General features: G+C 38.1%; 1 protein-coding gene across 4 annotated transcripts in view; it reads left to right on the top strand.

Moving 5' to 3' along the window:
* ZNF385B (zinc finger protein 385B) overlaps nt 1–14667 on the top strand; it is a 360011-nt gene that overhangs the window by 228494 nt on the left and 116850 nt on the right. The window contains exon 1 of one of the 4 annotated variants that reach the window (XM_053665129.1): nt 2132–2153. The exons of the other annotated variants lie outside the window; for them this stretch is intronic. The gene's annotated coding sequence lies outside the window, so the exon portion shown is untranslated. Of the gene's footprint in view, nt 1–2131; nt 2154–14667 lie in introns of those variants that run through there. 4 annotated transcript variants of the gene reach the window in all.

Here is a 14667-nt window from a genome sequence, read left to right as displayed (position 1 = left end):
GGGAGGGGTGGTGCAGAGCAGAGGAGAATAACGGGGAGAGAAAAAGGAACAACTGTAATAGCATAATCAATCAAATACATTTTAAAAAATAAAATAAAAAACAAAAATAAACTATAAAAATAACAGATTGGTGGTTACCAGGGAGAAGGAAGTTGGAGGGGGAGAGTACAGTGGTAAAGGGGCTCAAAAGTATGGTGACAGAGGAAAACTACTCTTGGTGGTGAGCACATTATAGTGTATTTAAATTTCAAACTGTGTTGCGCACCTGAACTTATATAATGTTATAAACCATGTTACCTCAATAAAGAGAGAAGGAAGTGATTCATTGAGGTTTTCATATATACCCACTCCTAAAATGTTTACCAAATGTTTTACTCTGAAAATGTTTTTTTCTTTAAATTCTAGACTGTCTATATGGTATCTATTAAGTAATACATGTATATATTCCTGGATCTAGGAACTCACCAGTTATTTTTTCCTTAAACTCACCACAATGTATACTTAGGGAATAGATTTCAAGTCTCCCCTTTGCAGACATAGGGGCAATAGGGAATTGTGAAATCTCTCTCTTCCCTTTCTTGCATATCCATTAATATCATTCATTGCATTGTTTACTACATATAAAAACTCCATATATGAACCTGAATCTGAAATACCACTTCAAAGAAAATGTTAATTTGGGAAAATTATCTTTTTCTACTCTACCTTTTATCACATAAGTATATAATAAAGTCTCTAAATGGTGTGACCTGTACTTAGATGTTTTAAACATATATGGGTGGAGATGGGAGACTGGAAAAACTGCCACATCAACACTCCAGAACATAACAACTTGAGTCATTTGTTTCTTTAAGAGTAGCAAGAAAAGGTACAGGGAGGTATGAGAGCGAGTTGTATGGTGTGCTAAGAATTTGCTAAAATAGTGGAGAAAAATAAGAGGTAGGCCAAAGAGGGAAGATCATAGCTCTGTTAGAATGAATTTATGCCTACAATATTTTTTTAAATTTTGAGGAAGGAAGCTAGTAATTTTCTGTTCCCACATTCGGTAATGTATTGGTTGAGGTTCACCTACAGAGAACAAATCTGCATTCGCTATTTCAATACAAAAGGAATTTATTAGAACATATTAAATGACTTCCAGAATATTTTGGATGTCTGGAAAACAACCAAGTTTTTAGCGAGACGTTCTGGATGTGACACCTAAAGCCCTGTCACTCACCAAACCGGGCTTTGAAAGGAGCTGCTGCCGCCCCAGGACTGGGGAGCGTCCCACGCGGCACCTCTGTTACAGCCAGCTGCCTCTCTCCGTGTGACCTAACTCAGCATTCCTAATTGGTGGAACCCAAATCATATCTGGAACCCTAGCCACAAAGCATATCAAAGTTGTATTTTTAAGCTTTCCGGGAAGGAGTAGCAGAAGAAGGTTGCCATAGCTTTTGAACAACCTCCCATCGAGCCTAATAATTTAAATTTAAAAGGCCTAGGAAAGCCACTTCACTCAGGAATGCCAAATTGTCTGCCTTGGAAGTAGTAATAAAAACATCAGATACTTAAAGAATGATTTTTCTTTGATTCTTAGTAATTTTAGGTTTTAATAAATTTTTAAATTATAATGTTTGGTTTTTTACAGTATAAATTCTCTGTTTAGTGATTAACATTAAAAGAAGATAAAAATCAGGGCATTATTTTCATTGGCATTTATTTTATATTAATATAAAATCTGATTTATTAGAATAGCACAGATCTTCACAGATCTGTGAAGCCTGCTCATCACTTGTAACTTACAGTAAGAGTTCACCCGCTTTCACCTGAGAGTCGCTTTGTATCATGGTCTGTATATGATATTCTCCTGAAGTGAGAGTCCTACTTAAGCATTTTTTGGCATTGTGGTTGCTCTTTATCTGAACTAGATTCAAAAACAGTGACATCGAGAATAACATCAGCTTTCAATGGGCTTACAGCAGTGATGGTAGTTTTAGTAACTGAGTCAGCCTTAGGCCAAGTGCCATCAGCTGGCTCAAGTCATATGTTAGAGCATTTCCTCTGTGCTAACACTTAGAACATTGGGGCTTAGGGAGGCCGTCACAAAGAAGCCTAAAACCAGCAGTGGTGAGCAGTCTCCTCCTTGCTGTAACACGTGCAATAAAACGCAGGTACTCTAGAGTGTGTGTTGGTGAGATGATGGCTGAGCACCGCTGCCTTGTGAGAGCACTGGACCGCTTTCCAGTAGCTTTGAGCCTTGTTCCTGTGTGTAAATTAATAGAATTAATTGCCTCTTATTGTAATATTTATTTAGGTTTGTTTGTGTGGTTTGCCAAAGTAAGTTGAAATTAGAGCTGCTAAATGACAGTAACAAATTAATCTAAAAGATTACTAACCTATACTATGAACTAAGGGTTCAACAGGAAGCAAGAAGTGAGTAACTGGGGCAGCAGAGTGAATTTTTTTAACCTTTGCCCTCCCCTAGTGACTAATCTTATTTTCTCTGGTCTCTTCTTTCTTTTTTACCTGCTTTTCCTTTTCAAAGTTGAAAGAAATCTTCCTGTTGTTTTTACCCCCCAACTCTACTTTTCCCGTCATTACTTATGTGTCCTGGAAGTGGGAATTGTAATTTGGAGACGCTGATTCAGCATGCGTGTTCCTTTAACTTAATGACAGCAGGAAGATTGTGAAGAGACATCCCTCTCCATACAGTAACCATTTATCCAGGTTTGCTGGGGACAGTCCCAGTCCACACCTATTAATAGCATCCCCTTTCATTCTCAAAACTGTCCTGGCTCCAATGGCAATTCCGTGGCCACCCTGGTTATGACTAAGATGGGCTAAGGATGGTGTGCAAAAATAGAGATACTTACAACATGTTGACAGTTGTTGAAATTTGGGTAGAACCCAAAAGGTTAAGTAAGAATCTCCGTAATAACAGCAAGGAAGGAATTGCCTTTCCTGACACTGGGGTCTCTGTGTACTCCTCAGAACTATGTTGTCTTTTGAGAGCGTTTTCAAATATTTAAGCAATTATTCTTGTTTACATGCATGAACACTGAACTACCCAGATTGTTGTATAACTATAATAAACAAGAGGGCATTTTCAATTCAATAATAAAAAATGTTCACAATAAAATTGTTATTGAAATTATATTTTAGAATTGTAAATGGAGATTTAATAAAATGTATTCATGATGGAATTTTTTTAAATTTATAAAAGATTCTATTACTCTATATTACTCTATTAATGCTGATAGTTTAGGTAGAGAAAGAATTTAAATGGAAAATATTTGAAATGCTCAACAAAGAGAAATAAAATCAAGAGAGTGGTGTGTTTTTCAGATACTTCAATATTTTTTTCCATATATAATTTCTGAAAGCAATTTGGTGTTATGTTTTCATGTTTTTTATAGTTTATAGAAAATGTTTCTTTCCCCCTTCTTGCCCCAAACCAAGTATTTATTCCCATTGATATCAAGTCATTCATTTTTATCATAATAGAAAGTTATATTAATATTTTGGAGAAATGTAATTGAATCCCAGGAAAGTTACTTTCTTTGTCTTCCTTTCTAACACTACCTTTTTATGGTGGATTGAATAAATAAAGCTCATTGTGAAGACTTAGGTGTTAGACTTTCCTGAGTAGGTTGTTTGTAACAGACAATGTTCCCATGTGGGTACTCAGAAAGCTCACTTCCAATATGCTCAGGGAAAGACTGCAGGGACTTCTGAGAAGGCACGAGAGCCTGCTATCAATAGAGGAAGACACAGAGGAGTAAAATACCTGATTAAACCTGCCCAAAACCTTCCATATACAGTTTAGACATACAACTTTCAATTAGAACTAAGCCAGTTCCAGTTTAATATCTTGTTACCTTGTTAATAATTAACATAATGCAACAACCCCATCTGGACTGTGAAATAATAGAACACAATCCTAAAGTCTTTGTAGTACTTTTTTAATGTAGAAAACACTGTCTAAAGATATTAGGAGGTACTTTTGTTGAGTGTTCTTTTTTTTTAAAGATTTTATTTATTTTTAGACGAAGGGGGAGGGAGAAAGAGAGAGGGAAACATCAGTGTGTGGTTGCCTCTCACGAGCCCCCTATTGGCAACTTGGCCTGCAACCCAGGCATGTGTCCTAATCTGGGAATCGAACCTGTGACCCTTTGGTTCCCAGGCTAGCACTCAATCCACTGAGCCAAATCAGCCGGGGTGTGTTCAGTATTTTTTCCCCAATTACCATTAGCACTGTTACTGGATGAAATTTGCTATGTGGTTCTGCTGTTGTAAAGATAACCGGAGGTTAATCACAGTGTCATCCTGTCATTCTGAGTTTTTTTAATGAGATGTACTTATTGCCAAAAGAAAACATTCTGTGAAAAAGTGGACCCGCATCACAATCGTTACGATTGAATTGTGTATTTTAGCCATCCACCTTCTAAGACCATTAAATTACCATGGTCAGTGCTTATATTTATGATTTAATAAAAATAGCAGCTATTTAAAGAAACAGGTTTTTCCCCCCAAGTAGACATTATGTTTGCCTGCACGAACGAGTAGAGGAAGGAGGTGTGGTGAGCTCTTCACTGCATTGCTGCTGGGAGACCTACACGGAGAGCAGAGAAGGAGGTCTGGCTGCCAATCCCATATTCATTCTTCAGGGAATTCGCAACTGTTTATTCCTCGTAAGTGGGATATACACAGGTTTCAGTGGTTTCATTTTTAAAAAAAGATTTTCTTTGTCTGTCTTTAGAGAAAGGCTAAAGGAGAGAGAAAGAGAGCAGGATAAACATCTATCAGTTGCCTCTTGTATGTGCCCAGAACAGGGACTGGACCCACAATCCAGGCATGTGCCCTGACAGGGAATCAAACTGACAACCTTTTTGCTTTGCAGGGTGACACCCAGCTAATTGAACCACAGTGTTCAGGGCTCAGTGGTTTCATTTTTGAAAAGACATGGTTCCTGCGTAATTTGTAGTCACAACATACCTGATCTCATTACTGCTCACACCACTGTATTTCCTCATGATGGACCCTTGGGCAAGTTCTGGTCCTTGTTTACCATTAAGGAAAAAGTATATAAGCTGGTGGTCAGTCAGCAAGGTATAAGGGACCTTAGGGTCCAAGTCACCTTATGGAATGAGCCCTGGAGGGCAACTTGAGATTCAGCCTGTAGCTCTGCTTGATAAATTCCAAAAAGGTTACCTGAGCCTTAGTTTATCTGTGAATGAGGAACACTCACATATTTTATCATGTTCAATTTATGACAACAGGAGAGAAAAATCTGTGTGAATCCCCAAGGAGACTCTGTTCTTAGTTTTAAGAAGGCAGAGCACAGTATAAGCCAAAGCAGAAAGAGAAAGGCCAGTTGCTTTTTTCTCTACCCTAAATAAAGCCCCACCAGGCGCGGAAGTCACCATTTGGGTAGAACAGTCTTAAGGTGCTTTTGTAATCAGCTGTACGTAGGAAGGATTAAGTTAAAATTTCCCTAGGAGAGCAACTTTCTGAGGATGATTCTAATACAAAATCTTTCAGGAAAATCTATGGGAAAATCTGGGCCAACTCCCTGCCTTTCCCTGGGTTGCAGCCGCCTACTTTGGAGTCCTAACCCCAAGGTCCTTCAGTTGCTCTTGGTATTTTCCTAGTCAACAAAGTATATCTTCTGCTTGAAGAAGAATATCTTTTATAAAAAATATTCGTATCTTTTCTTAATCTTTGAAGCCACATTATACTAATAATATATAAAGGACTGAGTGATCATTTTTAAATTGTGAGGAACAAATAGGAAATAAGCAATGAAATAAAAAATACTAGCATATAAGAATTTCATGATTGCAAAGAGAGTTTCTGTGAGTTTTAACATATATAAAAATATGTTGAAATATAAGTGTATTTTTAAATAATATTCTGAAGTATATATGGTTATTTTGTGTCTGGGAGGGAATGAGCCACTCTGGGACTGAAATAACTCGTACTTTATCTTTGTAATAAGTAGCTAGATAATTAGAGAACCCCCATGGTCTCATTAAAACTTAGTTTTTGAGGAGAGTTGCTACCATCAGTCATCATAAGTAAGTGTGAGTTAGTTTAAAACATTTATCTAAAGGGAAAGCTAAAATAATCAAATAATATTTATGTAGTATTAAATATGTAAAATTCTCAGGTGGGGAAAAAGTTTGTATAAAAGGGAGAAATAAAGCGACTATTGAGCACGACCATATTCTGGATGATAAAGTAAAGGTAATAATAATAACAACAGTTAACTACAGTCACTGGTGAAATAGATGGAATGGGTGTAGGTAAACCCCTCCAGGTGTCTGGCTTTGGTCCTAAACCTCATGCACACATTGTCTTGTAATTCTGTGAAGCAGATTCCAATACCATTTTCATCATACAAATGACAGATGTGAGACAGAGATTCACTTACTGACCCAAGGTCCCCAAGGTTATGGAGCATGACTTCAAACCCTGGGGGTCTGGCTCCAGGGTCTGTGCTGGTCCTCCTCTCACTCAGCTCTGACACCCCTGTAAGATGGATATTGTGCTAATGCAGCTCATGGTTTACTTGTCATAGGGGAGGCTGGGTGACTTCTCTGGGGTTGCGCACAGACTCGACCCGACAGCAAGAATGTTAACCCGGGCCTTTTTGGACATGTACTTTCTACTATAGAATGCTAATTTTCCCCATTATAATTTTTGTCCTTGTAGTGACAGTGTGATGATGAACTTTGAATTAGAGAGCTGACTATAATTAGATCTGCTTCACAAAATATCAGCAGGTCAGTGCTAGGTTTTAGACTAGTGATAAGCATTCACATAACAGTGACAGCCTTTTTGTCCCCCAGTTGGCCAGTGGCATAGTTTTTCATAAGAATCAGTTCCTGTGACTGAAGTGGGACAGTTTTACAATTCTAAAACTGCTTGTATTCCAGGGACTTGGCTGATGATGTCTCAGTGACATTCTTTCTTCTATTCATGGAGCTAGTTAAGGAAAGTGATGCTTAGTTTATTGTTCCTAAGTTTTGGGACCCTATCATAAAGCATCCTTCCTCTGTCAGGATCAGTGTTAAAGGGTACATACCCATAAGGAAATACATATGTAAGCTGGGCTTTGAGTGGGGTGGGAGAGAACCACCATTTTTCTTGAGCTGTGGATTAAAGGAATGCCTAGACGGCTTCCCAGTTAGCCTACTTTAAGACATGCTGTCTTTTCCAAAACTTCTTTTGTTCTCTTTTTGGCTGCTTTCCTTTCTCCAGGAAAGGTATGGTATGAGCATCTCTACTTGGTTTGAATCTGATGGGAGAACGAATGGGAAGCTCAGTCATTCCGTCCCAGCTTTCTGCTGATACACGCGAAATGAAGCCAGTCAGATGGGAGTTAAGCCCCTGTTCATGTTATGTATGCCGTTGAGCAGCTAGAGAGCAGTGATGATTTTTATGGCCTTCTGGCGCGGAGTCTGAGAGGCAAACTGACAAGTAACAAGACAATTCAAAATTAAAGCTGACACACATTTTTTGATTCTTTGCAATGTGCTTGTGTGTGATTATTATTTAATGTGTCTTTGTCCTTGTAAATATACTGGGTACCAGTCAATATATAAAATTGTTCTGGAAAATAGAAATCTTCCTGAAAGCTAAGATGAAAATAGGAAAACACAGGAGAGGCTGGAGGTCTGGGGATGGAAGCAGGTTTCTGAAATGGATGCAGATAAATGCAGAGCTCTCTCTGCAGCGCTAGGCAAAGTTTTTCAAGAATTTCTGTCATTTTGTGACATTTTCCTTCTGCATATGAGCTTCCTTCCTCAAGCTCAGTCCCACTGTGTGGTCACGTTTTGCTTTTCAGATTCACCACCACTCGTGGTGGGTCAGGAACATCACCCATATCTACAAAGGACAGTGCATTGTAACATTTGAAGATGGAAAAGAAAAGATTCTTCAGTTGCTAGGCAGGCTGACCTCAGGGCTGTTAAGAGAATTACGCCAGCCCAGGACACCTGCTCAGAGAGTCACTGGTGGTGTGGCAGGCGGTGACTGAGGGCTTTTCACGGCCTCAGGCTCCTCTTCGAGAGAGAGAGACTAAGGTGGAAGATGATTTTGGCAGTTGTGGGTAAGTCGGACACAATTCAAATACTACCCTGTATCTCTCTGCTTGCATGAGAAATAATGGTAGGACAAGGTCTTGACCTGTGGGATGTTCCTTATAAAGATAAGAAAAATTATCTTCCTTATTTATTGCCCCTCTTTAAAATGAAAAGTCGCCCAAGCAGAACAGGGTTTCATTACAGCAGCAGTTTTGCTGGTCCAGAGAGAAGGGTCTGCAAAATGCTTGCCTTTCCCAGGGAGGTTAGAAACCGGCGCTGACAGAGGGCTCTGGGCTTTTCATCCATGCCTGGTTTGGCAGGTCTTCGCGTACTCAAACACCATCAACTGCAAATGGACCACGAAGACTGCATTTATCTGTGGGGAGAACCTAAATGCAGGGCAAGGTTGTCTTACTTCATACATTTAGAAAAGGAATTTATTATTAGCAGAAACTAGAAGTTTTATATTCATTAGTATCCTTGATTCTCTTTTGAGCAGAAGACTTGCAAGAAGCCTAGGTTTGGAGACATTTTTTTCATCTTTTCTTTTCCCCGTGCTTTGGGGGTTGGTGTTAAGTTCTGCCATCTGTAGGACATGGGCATATTAAACCTCTTTTACTTACAAGCTTCAGCTCTTTCAGGAAATTGTGTTTTGCCTACGTTACTTCGCCGGAAGAAATTAGCTTCTGTTTCACAGAGTCTCTGCATTATTAAAATGCAGCTTGTTGTGCAGAGTTTTAATGGACTCTTTACTGCCTTTACACATTAATGTTATATACTAAGAACTGTTTAAGTATTCCAAATAAAAATATTCACCAGGTAAATGTTCTTTTTTATTTGTGATTATGAATGAAAAGGACAAACTAGTTATCTTCATGGTCATTTAGAAAAAAATATCTTAACCTAATACAAACTCAGTCTCCTCATATTGGGCAACTTAGTCACATAATTCCAAGGGAGTCTGGAATGTACTACTCTTTTTTTTATTCTTATCTTTAAATAGCAAATCGAAAACAATAGCAACTTACAGTTGATTATTTAAGAATGAAATACTTATAGTAAATTCTTAATCCAAGTCGGGTGTTTTTTCTTTCCACCAGTAAGAAGAATGTGATAATATTTAGTTTGTCTTCAGCCGATATGTACTTAGGGATTTTGAACTCTTTGAAAACATGTAAATAAATGCTACATGGTGAGGTCAACCAGGCAGAAGAGACAAAAGAGAGTACAAAAGAAGGTGCAAATAAAATTAAATAACACATCATTTAAAAATTACCTAGCTCGCCTTTTCCTTCAACCAAAAAAAAGAAAAAAAGAAATAGTAGTTTTTCATCAAATATATTCATCAAAGTATTTGATGTTAAACTTTGTTCCGAATCAGCAACTTACAGTGTTGGGGCTATGAATGCCCTCTTTTCAAGCAAATGAAGGGGCATCCAGGAATAGTGCTAAGAGCCCAAGCTTAAAGCCAGATGATATCTGCAGCTTCTGTCTTCCACTCTGCCACTCATTAGGTGGGTGACCTTGGCTAAGTCATTTAACTTCTCCAGGTCTTGTTTCCTCATTGATGAAAGTAGAGGCTTGGGCCAGATTCATTCAACAGATGTATACTGAGCTCTTAATAAGTGCCATGTTTCAGAGAGATAAAAAAATTAAAACCAGCCCTTATCTTCAAGGAGCTGAGAGTTCAGTAGAATAAACACCTGTGAAAACTAATATATGGAATATAGAGGTTTTGATATGCTTAAAGAAATTTGTATAAGGTACATGGGGGAATGCTGAAACAGGAGTGGTCTGTTCTGCCTGGGTTTGGGTGGAAGAGAAAAGATGGGCAAAGACTTTGCAGAGAAGATGCTTGAACTGAATTCGATCATTGCTCTCCAGACAAACGGGGTAGAAGGTGTAAGAGCACAGGCCTGTAGGAATTAAGGCAGCAGAAAGCCTCAGGACCTAGTGGAGGTCATGTATGACTGTAAAATAAGTCTGAGATGAAACATGCAGCAGATCGTTGGAGCAAATGGAAAGGGCATTGTATGACTCTGGATTTGGGGAGAAGTCATGCCATGGTCCCAAGCTGAGCTTATGAACTGTTCATATATCTGTTCTAGAAACATCACTCTAGAAGATGATGACAAAGACCTGGAGAGGGCAAAGACTAGAAACAAGAGGGCCAGTTAGGAGGCTATTGCAGAGGCACGTGGGAGAGAGGATGGAAATGACAGCAGTGGCTATGGAGTGGAAGGGAAAGCACGAGACCCGTTACTGCCTGCATATGTAGTGTTGAATAATACACAGTCCCTCTTCTCCAAAAGCTTACAGTTTAGTGGGAGAAACAAAAAATAAATACAAAGATGCGATTACAACTGAACAGGATTTCTCAACCTTAGCACTAGTGACCTTTTGTACCGCATGATTCTCTGTTGTTGGGGACCGTGCACTGCAGGGTCTGTAGCAGCACTAGATGGCAGTAGCCCCCAACCTTTATTTACAGCATGTAGTAGGTACTCAGTAAATATGGGTGCATAAATGGGTAGAAAAATTCATGGATGCTTTGAGTGGCTTCCTATGTAAGCCCAGAGAGAAAAACTGTAGTTATATGTGGACTGAGGGCAGTAAGTTCTGAGGTTGTACTCCCCAAATGGCCCGATTGCCACTTTTTCTGTTCATTGTGCTGATTCTGGAGAGAAGCAAGGACTCAAACTACAGATGTATAATTCTGTTTTACTGCATAATTAAATATATATAATTTTATTTGTTTATTTAAATACTTTGCTATACTGCTCGTTGAGTGAGGTGTAACAATGTCTGTGTTTGCACTTATTGCTGGTAAGCAACATAGCTGGGTACCTATTATAAGCAAGTCATTTTAGCACATTGTGACAGGAAAACAGGGTTTGCTTTAAATTTTGCTTTAGTTTCAATACTAAGCTGTGTCAACCTAAACAAGAGTTTCCATGTCACTAATCTTTAATTTTCTCAGCTGTAAGCATAGTGTTTTGATAATTACATGAACTAAAAAATATGTTAATAAAGTACTTTATATATAGTAGGTTTTCAATAAATGTTACTCACCTCTGTCTCTTCTCCAAACAATGTATATTATGAGGAATTACATTTGACTCAAAGAGAGCCCTGATAGTAATTTGACTTAAACCATTTATTTTCTCCCACACAAAAGCAGCCTGGAGATCTGCAATCCAGAATTGAAATGATGACATCACAAAGTCATTAAGGAATCCAGGCTCAACACTTTACTAATCCTAAACTCGGGCCCTAGTATTCAGAATTACTGCTGAAGCACCAGGCACTAATGCTGGGTGCCAGGCAGCAGGCTCTAATAGACACCAGCGTGAAGAAGGTCATGCCCTCTCTTCTAAGGAGCCTTCCAGAATGCATTTCTGCTCCAGTAAGCGTGCTCCTGCATATTCTTCAAGATTTAGCATCTTAGAATATAAATGACAAAAATGTTGTGGGATTTAAAGAAGCCTGTATCTAAATTTATTTTACTACCTCTGAATTAGTGTGTATACATACACACATATATACACATATATGCATACATATGTATGAATGTATGCATTCCAAAATGCCTTTGCTACCTTTCAATGTAGACTTTCAGACATGGAGTTCATTAGTTCTGACATTCAAAAATTATATATTATTTTAGATAAAAGACTTAAATGTTAGACTTGAAATCATAAAAATCCCAAAATATAATATACACAGTAAAATCTTAGATATTGTTCATAGCTATATTTTTTTAAATTTTTTCTCTGTCCAGAACTATTTTATTTTTTTATTGCTGTTCAATTACAGTTTTCCCACCTTTTTCTTTGTTGCTCTCCCCTGCCCCCACCCTGCTCCCACAGTTGATCCCCACACCATTGTCCATGCCCACAAGCCCTCTATTCATGTTCTTTGGTTGGCCCTTCCCTTCTTTCTTCTGTTACCCAGCTCCCCTGTCCCCTCGAAACACTGTCAGTTTGATCATTTTTTCCATGTTTCTGGTTCTCTTTTGCTTACTCGTTTGGTTTGTTGATTAGGTTGCACTTACAGGTGAGATCATATGCTATTTGTCTTTTTCACCTGGCTTATTTCACTTAGCATAATGGTCACCAGTTCTGTCTGTGCTGTCACGAAGGGTTGGAGTTCCTTTCTTTCTGCTGAGTAGTATTCCATTGTGTAAATGTACCACAGTTTCTTGATCCACTCATTTACTGACGTGCACTTAAGCTGTTTCCAGCACTTGGCTATTATAAATTGTGCTGCTATAAGCATTGGGGCGCATAGGTTCTTCTGAACTGATGTTTCAGGATTCTTAAGGTATAATCCCAGCAGTGGAATTGCCAAGTTTAGTCTTTTGAGGAAATTCCATACTGTTTTCCACAGTGGCTGCACCAGTTTGCACTCCCTTCAACAGTGCACCAGGGTTCTCTTTTCTCCATGACCTCGCTAGCACTTGTTTGTTGATTTGTTTCTGATGGCCATTCTGACTGGTTGAAGTGGTTTCTCATTGAAGTTTTAATTTGCTTCTCTCTGATAGCTAGCGATATTGAGCATCTTTTCATATGTCTCTGGATCCTCTGTATGTCCTCCTTGGAGAAGTTATCTCCTCAAGCCCTTTGCCCATATTTTAATTGGATTGTTTGTCTTCCTGGTGTGGAGTCACGTGAGTTCTTCATATATTTTGGAGATCAAACCCTTATCTGAAGTATCGTTGGCAAATATGTTTTCCCATATGGTTAGCTCCTTTTCCATTTTGTTGATGTTTTCTTTAGCTGTACCAAAGCTTTTATATTTGATATAGTTCCATTTGTTTATTCTTTTCTGTATATCCATTGCGCTAGAGGATATATTGGTGAAAATATTGCTGCATGGGATATCTGAAATTTTCCTGCCGATATTCCTCTAGGACTTTTATGGTGTCACATCTTATATGTAAGTCTTTTTCCACCTTAAGTTTATTTTGGTGTATGGTATAAGTTGGTGGTCTAGTTTCATTTTTTTTTTGGCAAATCTCCCAACACCATTCCCTACTCCATGACACATCATAGTTAAAATGCCAAATGTTAAAGACAAAGAGAAAATCTTCAAGGCAGCAAGGAAGAAACAGAGAATAACATACAAGAGAGCTCCAGTAAGGCTAGCAGCTAATTTCTCAACAGAAACACTATAGGCCAAAAGAGAATGGCAAGAAATATTCCAAGTAATAAAAAAATCAAAGTGCTGCAACCAAGACTACTGTACCCAGCAAGACTCATTTAAAATGGAAGGTAAAATAAGGAGTTTTCCAGATAAAAGAAGGCTAAAAGAATACACCTCCACCAAACCAGCATTACAAGACGTGATAAAGAGAGTGCTTTAAAAAGATGAAACAAAAGAGAGGCAGAGAACATAGCTACAAAGGGGAAAATGGTGATGAATACATCTTTATCAGTAATAATCTTAAATGTAAATGGATTAAATGTTCCAATCAAAAGACACAGGGTAGCTGAATGGATAAGAAAACATGACCTGCATATATGCTGCCTACAAGAGACCCACCTCAGAACAAAAGACCTACACAGACTGAAAGTGAAGTGTTGGAAAAAACAATTCCAAGAAAATGGACAGGAAAAAAAAGCCAAGTTAGCAATACTTACATCAGACAAAATAGATTTCAATATAAAGGCCATAAAAATAGACAGAGAAGTTCACTTCATAATACTTAAGGGAAGAATCCATCAAAAAGATAACCCTTATAAACATATATGTACCCAACATAGGAGCACCCAAATTTATAAGGAAAATCTTAGAGGAGTTCAAGAAACATAGAGATAGCAACATACCTAGAGTAGGGGATTTTAACACCCCACTGTCAACAATAGACAGATCATTGAATTAAAAAATCAACAAGGATATTGTGGCACTGACTAACACTCTTGATCAAATGGCTTTCACCCCAAAGAAGCAGAGCATACATTCTTTTCAAATGCACATAGAACATTTTCAGAGATAGACCACATGATAGAACACAAACGAGCATCAGCAAATCCAAGAAAATTGAAATTGTAGCAAGCATTTCTCAGATCACAGTGGCTTGATACCAGAAACCAACCTCAAGGAAAAGTACCTAAAAAACATTCAAGTCTATGGAGAGTGAATAACATGTTATTAAACAACGAATAGGTTAACCATGAGATGAAGGAAGAAATCAAAAAGTTTCTGGAAACAAATGAAAATGAACACACAACAGCCCAGAACTTATGAGCCACAGTGAAGGAAGTCCTGAGAAGGAAGTTCATAGCAAGACTGGCCTACATAAAAAAGATGATAGCATTTTAAATAAACAACCTAATACTACATGTACAAGAACTAAAGGAACAACAACAAACAAAGCCCAGAGTGAGTAGAAGGATGAAAATAATCAAGATCGGAGCAGAATTAAATGACATAGAGACTAAAAGAACAATTCAAAGTATCGATATATCCAGGCTGGTTCTTTGAAAAGATAAATAAGAACAGGTCTTTAACCAGAATCACCCAGAAAAAAAGAGTAAGGACCTAAATAAGTAACATCAGAAATGAAAGAGGAGAAATTACAACTGATATCACAGAA

The sequence above is a fragment of the Artibeus jamaicensis genome, unplaced genomic scaffold, assembly GCF_021234435.1.
Source record: "Artibeus jamaicensis isolate MK-2021 breed Jamaican fruit bat unplaced genomic scaffold, CSHL_Jam_final contig_391, whole genome shotgun sequence".
In the NCBI taxonomy this organism is placed as follows: domain Eukaryota; kingdom Metazoa; phylum Chordata; class Mammalia; order Chiroptera; family Phyllostomidae; genus Artibeus; species Artibeus jamaicensis.
The sequence above is the reverse complement of the archived record's forward strand: the minus strand, read 5'-3'. Positions and strand labels throughout refer to the sequence as shown.